The sequence below is a fragment of the Pygocentrus nattereri genome, chromosome 9 (assembly GCF_015220715.1).
Source record: "Pygocentrus nattereri isolate fPygNat1 chromosome 9, fPygNat1.pri, whole genome shotgun sequence".
NCBI lineage: Eukaryota > Metazoa > Chordata > Actinopteri > Characiformes > Serrasalmidae > Pygocentrus > Pygocentrus nattereri.
Genome location: NC_051219.1, coordinates 1,169,240 through 1,182,659, shown reverse-complemented (window position 1 = coordinate 1,182,659; position 13,420 = coordinate 1,169,240). Strand labels below are relative to the sequence as shown.

Below are 13,420 nucleotides of genomic sequence, written 5' to 3'. Positions count from 1 at the left end.
ACAGTGATTTTCATGGTTGTAACATTCCATCAGAAACCAGACACTCGCGGATTAAAAGTGAAAAACGTGTTTTAATAGGAAGTAGGCAGATGCGTGGTCAAAAGGCAGGCATCAATTCCAAAAGACAAACTAAAAAATAAGCGGTGATCATGTCACCGAGCAGACAAATCCAAAAAGGGACAAGGAAAAAACGAAGTAAAAAAATGAAAAAAAGGTCAAATAACAAACAGCCAACAACACTCGGAAAAAACACTCAGTGTGTTCCAGAAGAAGCAATACTTAGCAAAGATCTAAACTAACACTTATAAACTAATCTATCTGAGTCATATGACTAAAGACACAGGTGCAAACAGTTAGTACTCATGAGAACGTGATCTCTGTTAGGACGTGCGTGAGCCCCTCAGAGGTCATGTGACTTCCCATGTTATTATGGGTAATGAAGTCCGTTGGGTTATCCAAGTAGGCATGTGACATGGATCAATGCGTGACAATAGTCATGTTTTACAAACGATATCTGCAGTCTCTCAAGTGGGAAAAAATGTTTATTTAAATCTCTTTAAATATCTTTAAATTAAATTTAAGTTATCATGTGTTCTACTTAATGTTATTCCTGAAGAACTCCTAATGAAGGACAGCAACACCATCTAACAGCTTATATAATTACTTGGCAATACTTTGAACTATGTGAATTTGAAGGTAGAACATATCATCTCACACATGAAGTCCTCAAGAAGCCTCTACATCATGTGCCACATCCCAGTCTTCTGCTGGATTGCAGCCACTGTTCTAGAGAGAGTGTTGGGTGGAGCAGAGAGTGGAGAGATCCCCAAGACTCTGACTCAGATGTTCACCAACTTCCTGATCTTTCAGATTAAAAACAAGAACCAAAAGTACCATGGGAAATATGACACTGATCTTCAGCAGACCAGAGAGATGATTCTGGCCCTGGGAAAACTGGCTTTCCAACAGCTGAAAAAGGGCAATCTGATCTTCTATGAGGAAGACCTAAGAGAGTGTGGCATTGATGTCAAACTAGTGTCAGTGCACTCAGGAGTTTGTACCCAGATCTTCAGAGAGGAGTTTGGGCTGCACCTGGGGAAGGTGTTCAGCTTTGTGCACCTGAGTGTTCAGGAGTTTCTGGCTGCTTTATATGCATTTCTCTCCTTCATCAGTGGAGATGGAACAAAACAGCTGACCACTGATCTCTCTGATAGGTCTAAAATGTCAAACTTCCTCAAGTCTGCAGTGGACAAAGCCTTACAGAGTGAGAAGGGACACCTGGACCTTTTTCTCCGCTTCCTTCTGGGCCTCTCACTGGAGTCCAATCAGACTGTCTTACGAGGCCTAATGACACAAACAGGAAGCAGCTCTCACAGCAAAGAAGAAACAGTCCAGTACATCAAGGAGAAGATCAGGGAGAACCCCTCTCCAGAGAAATCCATCAATCTGTTCCACTGTTTGAATGAACTGAATGATCATTCTCTAGTGCAGGAAGTTCAAAAATACTTGAGCAGTGGATATTATTGTTGTCTCAGTGGAGTCAGCCTTTCTCCTGCCCAGTGGTCAGCTCTAGTGTTTGTGTTGTTGAACTCAGAAGAGGAGCTGGATGACTTTGATCTACAAAAATATGATCCAACAGAAGAATGTCTAATGACCTTGCTTCCAGTGGTCAGGGCATCCAGCAAAGCTGTGTGAGTTTTTCTGTCATTAATGGATTACTAAAGTTTGTTTTTATTTTATGTCACACTAGATTAAAGTAGTTATTCTAATAAATTTTAAACAAATATTTTTATAAATTTGTGCATGGGTAAGCGATGGAACAATACAAAATTCTTATTCTTTACTTTATATTTACTAATTACTAAACATTGCCAACAATGTTTGCTGTCCAGTGTTGACCAGAGGAGGACGGGTTCCCCTTCTGAGTCTTGGTTCCTCTCAAGGTTTCTTCCTCTTTTAGGGAGTTTTCCTTGCCACTCTTACCACTGGCTTGCTCATGGGGGCTTGGACCCAGATTTTTCTTGTCCTTCTTTCTGTAATACTGATGATCTGTAAAGCTGCTTTGTGACAACACTGGTTGTAAAAAGTGCCATATAAATAAACTTTGCTTGTTTGCTTATTCTTAAAAAAGCAGGTCAGTGTTCCATGAGTGTATAAACAATAATAAAAAGACTTGTTCATAGCACAGCCTCAATGAAAAAGTGTGGTTCTTTGGTCCTTTTTCTTTCTATTTACAAGCTAAACAATAACCAAAAATGTACAACTTTGCCCTTTTTGAGATGTGGTTATGTTTGAAAACCATGCTTATGAAACGTAACTATTGAAGAATCTGTACAGTATTTTATTTTTCCTGATAACAGGCCTTCTTTCCCATAGAAGTGCTAGTGTACATTAGCATTACTATGCTGTCCGCAGTGTTAATGTTATTAGTATATATGCAACCACTGTGATACTTCAAGCCTTCAATCATAAATTAACTGTTACATACCTGCATTGCTGTTTGAACAGCAGAACACAGTTTTCAGGATTATGTCTGGTTTGTAATTTTTTTTACTTGAGGAATAAACACTGACAACCAATAATATAAAATTACTGTACCCTATTGTCAGTACTTGGGTGTGTTTCTTTTTTTAATTGAACAAATAGCATTCTGAATTTGTTTTGGAATGGCAGTTGTATGCTATTTTTCTGTTAAAATTTCTCTCTTGGAATTTAAGACACCTTTGTTAATAATGCAGTCTAAAGCTAAAATCACAAATCTTGCTAGTATAATATTTGCTGTTTGAAAATCTATCTCTCATATTGCAATTTCAAAATAAAAGCCAATTTTTATCCTTACTACAAACTGAAGTACATGTAAACATGAACTGTTTATTTGTGTTTGGTATTTCAGGCATTTCATTTTAATCAAAAATGCAAGGATAATCTGTTAATTTCACAACAAAATAAAACAGAAGTTTGTTTAAGGTATGGATGAAAAGCAGACCCCCCAAACTAACTCAAGACTGCAATTAACTTACAGTTACTTTTTAAGTCTGCTTGTGCCAGATTAGTATTTCATATTATTAATTTTTCTTTAGCTTGCTGTTATCATGATTTAAGTGGCTTACATAGATTAATTTCCTCCTCTCTTGGTGTTCACTAATTTTACAGAAAATGAAACAGAAATGTGATCTGAGATGAATATCTAATACAGAATGAGTGAGACATCAAAAAGGATATAAATGCACTGTCTACTCAAACACACAAAGTAGATAAAAAAATCTAATATATTGTGAAGAACCCTGTAAAATGAGAAATCACAGATAAATGTTTAAAAATGGACAATGATAGCTGAAAAAAAATTCTTTAAATGCTGAAAACATGTAAATCACATCTCATGGATAACTTTATAGTAGCAATGCTACACTATATAAAAGTATATAACCTGCTAATTTGGTTATATCTTGGAGTATATGAATGAATATGTTGTATGCAACTTTAATTGTTTTTTCAGTTTGTGTAACTGTTGAGTTTCACAGAAATTTCACCATGTAAAACCAGCCTAACTGATGTTTTTAAACTAAATTTAATGTTAATTGGACAGCTCAGACTAAGTGGTTCATTGGCTGCTTGGTCAAAATCATTGTTTTTGTTCCGGTAAAACATCCAAAGGTCTTATAGCATAACAAAGTTAGGTGATTGCAGGCTGCAGTACTGGGTTGCACTAATGTTGTGTGTTTAATTTCTCTCCCAGGCTGTATCGTTGCGGTCTCACAGAGAAAAGTTGTGCAGTTCTGTTCTCAGCTCTCAGCTCAAACTTCTCAAGTCTGAGAGAACTGGACTTGAGTAACAATAAACTGCAGGATTCAGGAGTGGAGCTGCTCTCTGCTGGACTGGAGAATCCACACTGTAAACTGGAGAAACTGTGGTGAGTTCATGTTATAAATGTAGATGCAGGTCTGTCACACTTAATGTGAGAAAATATGAAAGTGCAATCATGATTTTGAACAAAGTTTTTTAGGGTTTTAATAGACATAATGCAAAATTCTGACATGTCTCACCTCCCTGTGTTATTCTGGCTAAGTCCATCAACCTTATAGATTAGATTACCTGGTAACATATGAAGCAAACAGATAAGTATATTTAAATGTTGTTAATTCAAATGTGAACTGGCTGTACAAGGTGCTCAGTACAGACATAGAAGTCACAGATGTTTTAGGCAATTATTATTAAAATATATTATAATGTATTATTATCATGAACAATAATAATAATAATAATAATATGATGATGATGATGATGATGGTGATGATGGACATCAGTCTAACAGGACTAACATTAACAGTGGTTAACACTAAGAAGACAGTAAGTAATAAATAAATTGAATCATTTTTTCAACACAGTGTGTGTCTCTGTGTGATCTCAATGATTTAATGTATCTTCACTTTTCTCACAGACTTTGTAGATGTAATCTTACAGAAAAAAGCTGTGCAGCTCTGTCTTCAGCTCTCAGTGTAACCTCCTCCTGTCTGAGAGAGCTGGACCTCAGTTACAATAAACTGCAGGATTCAGGAGTGGAGCTGCTCTCTGCTGGACTGAAGAATCCACACTGTAAACTGGAGAAACTAGAGTAAGATCACTTTATCACTGTGTGTGTGTGTGTGTGTGTGTGTGTGTGTGTGTGTGTGTGTGTGTGTGTGTGTGTGTGTGTGCTCACTTGTAAGTGTGCTGCATCTTTCCTTTCTGTAGGCTGGAAGGCTGCAGTATTACAGATAAAGGTTGTGCTTTTCTGGCCTTGGCTCTAAAATCAAACCCATTATCTCAGCTCAGAGAGCTGAACCTGAGCTCCAAAGACATCAAAAAGGATATAAATGCACTGTCTACTCAAACACACAAAGTAGATAAAAAAATCTAATATATTGTGAAGAACCCTGTAAAATGAGAAATCACAGATAAATGTTTAAAAATGGACAATGATAGCTGAAAAAAATTCTTTAAATGCTGAAAACATGTAAATCACATCTCATGGGTAACTTTATAGTAGCAATGCTACACTATATGAAAGTATATAACCTGCTAATTTGGTTATATCTTGGAGTATATGGAAGGCTGCAGTATTACAGATAAAGGTTGTGCTTTTCTGGCCTTGGCTCTAAAATCAAACCCATTATCTCAGCTCAGAGAGCTGAACCTGAGCTCCAGTACTCCAGGAGAGTCAGGAGTAAAGGAGCTGTCTGATCTACTGGAGGATCCACACTGTAAACTGGAGACACTACAGTGAGTTGTTGACATTAATATTCATAAACTATACTTTTTTACTTTCTCTTTGATTGCACACACACATTTTTTAGCATTACATTATGAATTTATGATTTTTAGCATGATGACAATTTCTCCTTTTTCATTCTGTGTCTGTGAATAAATGTTTGTTGTTTTTCCACTGTTTAAAGCAGTTTTCCACCCATTTGTCAGGGCTTAAGAGACCACATTTTTTATCTAACTTGGATCCCAGTACATGTCTGAAGATATTCAGTGCTCTAAACTGCTTGTTTCAGGCATGTTTGGAATCAGTAAATGTACACTTTCAAAAGAGACATATTCTCCTAAACTGAACACATCTGTTACTTTTCACCTTTAAATTATATTATTTGTCATTTTATCATTGAGACCTAAGACAATTTAATTATGAAATTTATCATAATTTTTAAGAGATCTTTTCAATACAAATTCAGATAGTTTTACTGCCCAGCAGGAGTTTCATTTAAACACTTTATAGTAAGTTCTTTGTAACAAATTCCCAGCCTGGGGGGTCACAACTCATGAGAGAGAGAGAGAGACCCACGCTAATGCATTTTTAACAATGATTTTTCCCTAAAATCTCTATATTTATATCTCTGTTTTTCACTTTTATTATAAGCTAATAATTACAACTTTGCTGAAAGTATGAGAATATACACTATAGTGAAAGTAAAAGTAAAAGTGAAAGTAAAAACCGGCACTGGTGGCTGCAGAAGATGTGTAGCAGTTAAGGGATTTCTGCAAATATGCATAGAGCACCTAAAACTCTATACAATTCTAATGAAGGCCAAAATAAATCATTTTATTTATAGTCAGTAATGGTATGTCCTTCCTTCTGTTTTGTAGTTACCATGTGATATAATGTTAGTAACTAATCAGCCTGGAACACACGAGGATCCACAGTCAAAATGTTAAACATTTTAATAGACTTCAATCAAATGTGTTTGTTTTGTTTATTTTTTATTTCAACAGAAAATAATTGACAGCCCTAGTCCATGTGTGTGTTTGGGATGCTATTGGTTATATCTGTGAAGCTACAGCAAAGGGTTGGGTGATCTGCCAGTGACCCCACTTTCCGTACACCAGAGAATGATCCTCCAACAACCCGTCTATCAAATTCCTCAGCTTAGTGCACAAGCCCACGCTGATGATGGGTATGTACAGGGAGGAGCACCAGGTGTCATGGCATCAATTTGAGCTGAATGCTCTAAACCAGTGGAGATGTAGTCCATCTATAAACTGCCCTCTTTGGTCAGATCCATTCTTGAATGGAACCAGTGCCATTGGGCCAAGTCACATCAGTGAACTGATTCCGGTTTACATCACGATAGCTGTAATTCTGGAACTCTCACTCACTCTCTATATGCATATTCTGTCTCATTTACGAATCATTTACATCTATAAGGTAGACCTATAAGTGTCCCCACCTCTCTCTCTGTTCTCTCTCCATTTATGTTTTTAACTCTTTTAAACAGATATTTCACTGCATTTCAACAACAAATTAGTAAAGTATGCCAAAAAATAAAAGTTAGTTCAGTGGTTTGAAGTCTTTGATCGTTTTTCTTGTTTTGCCTCTACACCACCTAGTGTGTATATCTTATAGATCCAATAGAGCTCCTCCACAGGAACAGGAACTCTTACTGAGTTTATTTACCCTTTTCAGGGCTTAGTGCTCCTATTTGGTGCCATTACCAAACCAACACTTATGTTTCTAGATGATCCCTGCTACATTTAAAAGTCTGTAAGTATGTTCTTGTATTGTGTGTTTGCTTTTTTGCAGTCTGCTTTTTAAAATGCTTTTTAGCCATTACTTCATTTTACCTTCTGTGTCTTCTTCTTCTTTCGGCTGCTCCCTTTAGGGGTCGCCACAGCGGATCATCTGCCTCCATCTTGCCCTATCCACTGCCTCCTCTACTTTCACACCAACCATCTCCATGTCCACCTTCACTACATCCATAAACCTTCTCTGAGGTCTTTGCCCAATATATCCACTATTCCTCCTCAACACATGTCCAAACCATCTCAACCTGGCCTCTCTGGCTTTATCTCCAAACTGCTCCACCTTCACCGTCCCTCTGATCTGCTCATTTCTAACCTAAACTTAATTTTACCTTCTGTGTGGTGAGCGCAAATGTGCGATATTTCTTTTTGCTACTGAAAGCAATATTTATTTCAAACACACACACACATTTTCTAAGCTGCTTCTCCCTTAGGGTGGCGGGGGGGTGCTGGAGCCTATTCCAGTGGTCACTGGGCGGAAGGCAGGATATATTTCAAACATTAGAGCACAATATTTATTTTGAACGCTAGAGTGCAGCATTTAGTTTAGTCAGTAGAGTGTAGTTTTCATTTAACACATTAGAGTTGCTGCAAAAAACAATTGAACCGTTTATTGTAGCCAGCTGAGTTTTCAGGGACATGATGCTGACAGGGGCTTGACTCCATGACTCCTGCTGAAGTTTGTTTGTAGAAATATGGGCTAGAACACAGAACAATTATGAAACTCTATATAAAATTTCATGAAGATATTTTCTGGCCTTATTCTATATTTCACAATAGCTATTGGAAGTGTTTTACTTGATCACCGGGGTCTCCACCACTCTCTGAATTGGAGATTTTGGGATTAGCCCACTACAGAAAAGCACTCTCTTTAACATTATGGTAAAGATGAAGTGTATTCATAATACTTCTATGTATAGACACAATGCACTGTGTATTTATAATTGATCTTAATATTCATTTTGGTTAGTTATTATAAGTCGGCGGTGCACATGCACATATTCTAGCCTAAACACATAGAGGTGAAGCTTTTAACAAATGTTTAGGTTACATATTACTGACTTTAAAATGTAAATACTGATTCGGTTTACACTGCGTCAGTAAGATTTGTGCTTATGCTTCCTTCTCAGAAGTTCCTTCTTATGACTTCATAGTTTGTAAGTACAAAATTGTAGGTGTTCAAGTGATTTTGGTCAAAAACAAGACGAACATGCCAGATTATTTTGTGTTACTGCAACAAAATAAAGAGCATAGAATGTGCATTAGATAATTCCATGATATTTTTACCCAGTTAGAATCACTGCATAAAATATGCACATTTCAGGCTTTTGTATAGATGAGAATACAGAATACAGTCAATTAAAAAAATACAGTTTAAAATACAACTACTGGTGGCAACCAATGCTTTTTTTCTTGATGAATCTAACTTTTGAAAGATACCAATATAGAATCCTAAATATACCCATCCTAAAAGACAAACAAGGGGAGGGGCACAGAGTGGAGTCTCGCTTTGTATTTGTGTTCTGTCTCTTGTATTTGCATTTGCATTCTCCACAATTGCTGTTGTGATATGACTCATTGGGCCACCGTAGATTTCATCTCTAAAATCAAATCCCTCCTCTCACCTGAGAGAGCCGAACCTAAACACCAAGAAACCAGGAGAGTCAGGAGTGAAGCTGCTCTCTGATCTAAAGGAGGTCTGTGATGCATGTAGAAGTGTGTATGAGTGCAGATTTGTGAGTTTAGTGGTGTTTGTAATGCTTTTGAGCCGTGCTATTTTACAGCTCTGCCTGTGTGAAATGTATTAATGTATTTTTAAATGTCTCTTGTGTGGAGTCTGACATCTGACTGTGATCTGTATGCGTTTGTCACGCGTCCCGCCGAGTGGGATCAGTTGAGCTCATCGACTATGTAGAGGACTCCAACTCCCATGAGCCATTGGAAGATCATGTGACTTCCCTCATGTCACTACCCACCAATGAAAGTTCATTCCCACACTCCTCCTCACTGGAATTCTGATCTCACTCACCTGTTTATCATCAGCTAGTCAGTATTTAAGCCCAGGCTGTAGCCTGGAACGTTACAAAGTATTGGCAACCTTTCTTGTTGTGGACTGAGTGATCTGATGTTTTTTGTGTTTTTTGAGCAATACTTTTTTTTGTTTGCCCTTATCGGTTTGTTTGCTGTGATTGTTCTGATGTTATGACCCGGTCGAGGTCAGGCCACAACGTAAAATAAAGAGACTTCCATGCCTCCCAGTTCCCTCCCAGTTCCCCAGGTCAAACAAATTGGCTTTATTTTCAAGAGTTCAAGGCTTTAGACAAGTATGAAACAGTAGGGGCGGGAAGGGTAAATTAACAAACAAAACAAAGCTAACTTAAGTTTAGGAAAATCTAACAACCTACCAAACAAAAAGAAAATCAAATACAATTTCTAACCTAAATTCCTTACTCAAGCAAACCAGGAGAAAAAAACAAAAATAACCCCCCTTTTCCCCAATTAGAGTTCATACACAAGAGCCACATATGTCTGGGCAATAAACCAATAAACCCTACACCACCAGCCAAGCTCTCCTGGGTGTCTCTTCTTTATATGTGGCTCCCCCTGGTAGTGGCTCAGTGCATCTACCATTCGCTCTATAATAAATACAGAATTAAAAATATTATGACCCATAGCACTGACCTCTTGGTTTTTTAGCATGGACTGGTTTCACTCTCTTGATGTTCCTTTGGTTATTAAGCTCTCTGGGTTTTTTTTTTTGTCTTAGACTGTTACGACTACCCTCTTTGGGATTCTCCTAAACCTCAAAGTAAACCACCACCTTGTTTTTTAATCTGCGAGTGTCTGATCTGTTTCCATTTCCTGATGTTCCTGCCTTATGTTTATCTCCTCTTCTCTATCCCACAGCATCTGAACACAATACAGCTGATCTGCTGTCTTACATAGAGAAGGTTATGAGTAGAGAGTAAAGTCTTAGTACAGATTCTTTAGAAATGTATCCACCTGAATTTCTGCTCCAAATGGAAAATGACTGATTTAATCAACGCCAGTGCAAAGATATGTTAATGATTTTCTCTGTTGCTTATTATCTGGTTCCCTGCATTTTATAGAACAGCAGTGAGAAAATGACCTGCTGGGTGTAGCAGAGACACTACATCAGATCTTCAGATGGCAGTTTCAATACGAAACCAAATCAATTGTTTTAAAAATGTTTTCTCCACACAGACTGTTTTGAGCAGTGATGTGTGAAAGAATTTGAATATTTCTTCGTTCAGTTAACCAAATTAACTGATTTCCAAATGAAACCAAAGTAATTGTTCGTAGAATTTGTACATTTTTATGCCAATGCCATATGCTAAAAGATTGTTTAAAAATAAACATACATTGGAAAATAGGATTTAACAATATTACATCATAAAATCATAACATAACGAACCCTACTGGCACATATTGAGACCACCTGCTTGAGACTGCCTGTGTTTAACTCGCTATATGTGTATGCCATGTGTATAATAGACCAACAGGTGGTGCTGTGTTTAGAGAGATGGATTAGACTTTATTAGTGAGCACAAGAATAGCTGGTTCTAAATAAATGTAACTGAATTGACACCCTATGGATGTTGAGATCCAGTAAGCCACTCTGGTGTGAGCTGAATCTTTTTTAATTTTAAAGAGCCGACTGCCGTCAAAACACGTATGACAAACGTTATACAAAGCTGTGTCCTGTATAACATGTAGATGATGATACAAAAATCCAGTAATTTACTAGTTTAAAGGTGGTTCGATAACACACTCTCAGTCCCTTATACATAAATACCCCTAGTCTCTGCAAAAACACACTACACACTATAGTGACCAGGCTGTAAAACACTTACCTGCTGTGGGCGGGGCTAGTCTCCTACCTGAGTGAGGATCTGTCTCTGATCTGGGAGCAGATGCTGGTTTGAGAGGCAAAGCTGTAGTTGGAGGTCATTTCCTCCAGTTGTGAACATTGTGAGTGTACTTGTTTCAGTCTGGCTGCATTCAGTAACCCAGGCTAATCCAGGACTGGGAGGGAGGCAGCAGGATGGAGTGCAGTGAACGTGTCTGTGCTTCATTCACTCAGAGCTGAATCAGGTTCAGCACTGCTGTGAGTAAAACATGTAGCTGAACCAGATTTTGGAGACTCTACCTCCAGCAGAATCATGAGGTAAATTAAACAGGTTCAAACTGGTTCAGAACAGAGCGAGAGACTCAGGTGAGCAGGTGAGGTGTCTTTACACTCATCTTGTATTTGTTATATTGTTATATTCATGTTTTTTTATATTGTAATATCTGTCGTTTTTACGTAAAGTTAGACTCTTTTTTTCTCTCTTAATGTGTGTGTGCTGCTCTGTTGAGGGCCTCTCTCGCCCCCTCCCTCAAGAGAGGGAGCTAATGTATAGAATAGCATGTGAATGGGATGAGAGCAGTAGTTCCTTATGGGTATCTGTTTGCATTAGAATAAACTTTTCCAGATATGGGAATGTATGGATGTGTGTGTCTCTAACCATGTTATATGTGTGCGTAAATTCAGCATAAAAGCAGAGGCAACTTTTACAAAGGGAGAGAGCCCTCTCACAGGGCTTTAACACTAACTTGTTCATTTGAAAAAAAGTTGTTCATGTTTAAATCCAGATAGTGTCTACAGAGCTTTTGTCTCCACACCTACACAACTGAGAATAGACAACACAGGTCATCGTTTTACAGAGAGAGAGGAATGAAATCTAATTCAGAGGAAACGCAGTGAGTATCTGACTCTGTACTGGAGTTTCTGAATCAGCTTGGTAGATGCTGTTAACACAGAAAGATTAACATTTAACACTCAATAGATCATAGAAATAGAGCAATAATGACACAATTTCCTGGACTTTGACATCTGCATATTTGAAAACTGCCCTGGTAATAATATCTACTGCTATTATTGGCCATGTACTTCTGCTTGTGTGTGAGCTTTTTTTCTTTTTCTTTAAGACGCGTAGACCAGTGGTCAACAACCTGGTCCTGGAGACCTACCTCCCTGCAGAGTTATGCTCCAACCCCAATCTGCCACACCTACTCCAGATGATGAACCTCTTCAGACGACTTTGTTTGGCTGAATCAGATGCACTAGTGGTAGATGAGCTTGAGATGAGATGAGGATGTAAGATGCAGTTTGGAACTGCAGGAAAGCAGATCTCCAGGATAACCTGTATTCATAAAAACAATGCTTGAAGAGAAAGCACAAGGATAATTACCGATATTTGAACTACCACCGTTCACTTTCTGACTCGGCCACCACTGACAGTTCAGTTAGACAATGGAATCTTCCACTCCAGCTCACACTGATCCTGTCCAGACCAACATAATAGCTCATATGGGAGGAAGCATCTGTGCTCCTGTTCTCCATAGAAATAATGTTCAAGGCCATGTCACAGTTGTAAATATACATGAAGGTAAGTGACATAGTATAAGATGCAGTAAGCTAATGAATGAATCTGTTTGTCCAACTGAGTAGAATTGTATAAAAGCTGTATGTTTGTTTTTTTATATGATTTACAGAAATTTGGTTCATTGATTGTTGTCATACATAAAATGAAAATCAATCATACAAGTATTGTAGTTCTGTGTCCATGCATCCTCCTGGCTAGGTCTGAGTTCTTTATTGCTAGCTTGTTGTCTTTTTGTGAATTTTTAAATAACATTGAAAAAACTCAGACTTTTAAAGTTACCTTGCTTTCAGGCCAAGAAGTTTCGAGTTCCAGCACAGTCCAGGCTAGAGACTCTTCAAAGACTCCTGTTGTCACTGAAGGTAATATCTGTATGTGATTAAGAAGATATAAACCCCATAATACCCTAAAGAAATATCCATTCAATTTAAAAGCAGTACAGGTTGTTATAGCTATAAGAGTGGGCAAAATAAACCTCATCAGAATGTATTTTTTCACTGTGAATTACAACCCCAATTCCAGTGAAGTTGGGACGTTGTGTAAAACATAAATAAAAACAGAATACGATGATTTGCAAATCCTTTTCAACCGATATTCAATTGAATACACTACAAAGACGAGATATTTAATGTTCAGACGGATAAACTTTATTGTTTTTTGCAAATATTCACTCATTTTGAATTTGATGCCTGCAACACGTTCCAAAGAAGTTGGGACAGGGGCAACAAAAGACTGGGAAAGTTGAGGAATGCTCAAAAAACACCTGTTTGGAAGATTCCACAGGTGAACAGGTTAATTGGAAACAGGTGAGTGTCCTGATTGGGTATAAAGGGAGCGTCCCTGAAAGGCTCAGTCGTTCACAAGCAAGGACGGGCGAGGTTCACCACTTAGTGAACAACTGCGTGATTAAATAG

General features: G+C 37.8%; 1 pseudogene; it reads left to right on the top strand.

The window, feature by feature from the left end:
- LOC108410737 overlaps nt 1-13,420 on the top strand; it is a 33,704-nt pseudogene that overhangs the window by 17,303 nt on the left and 2,981 nt on the right.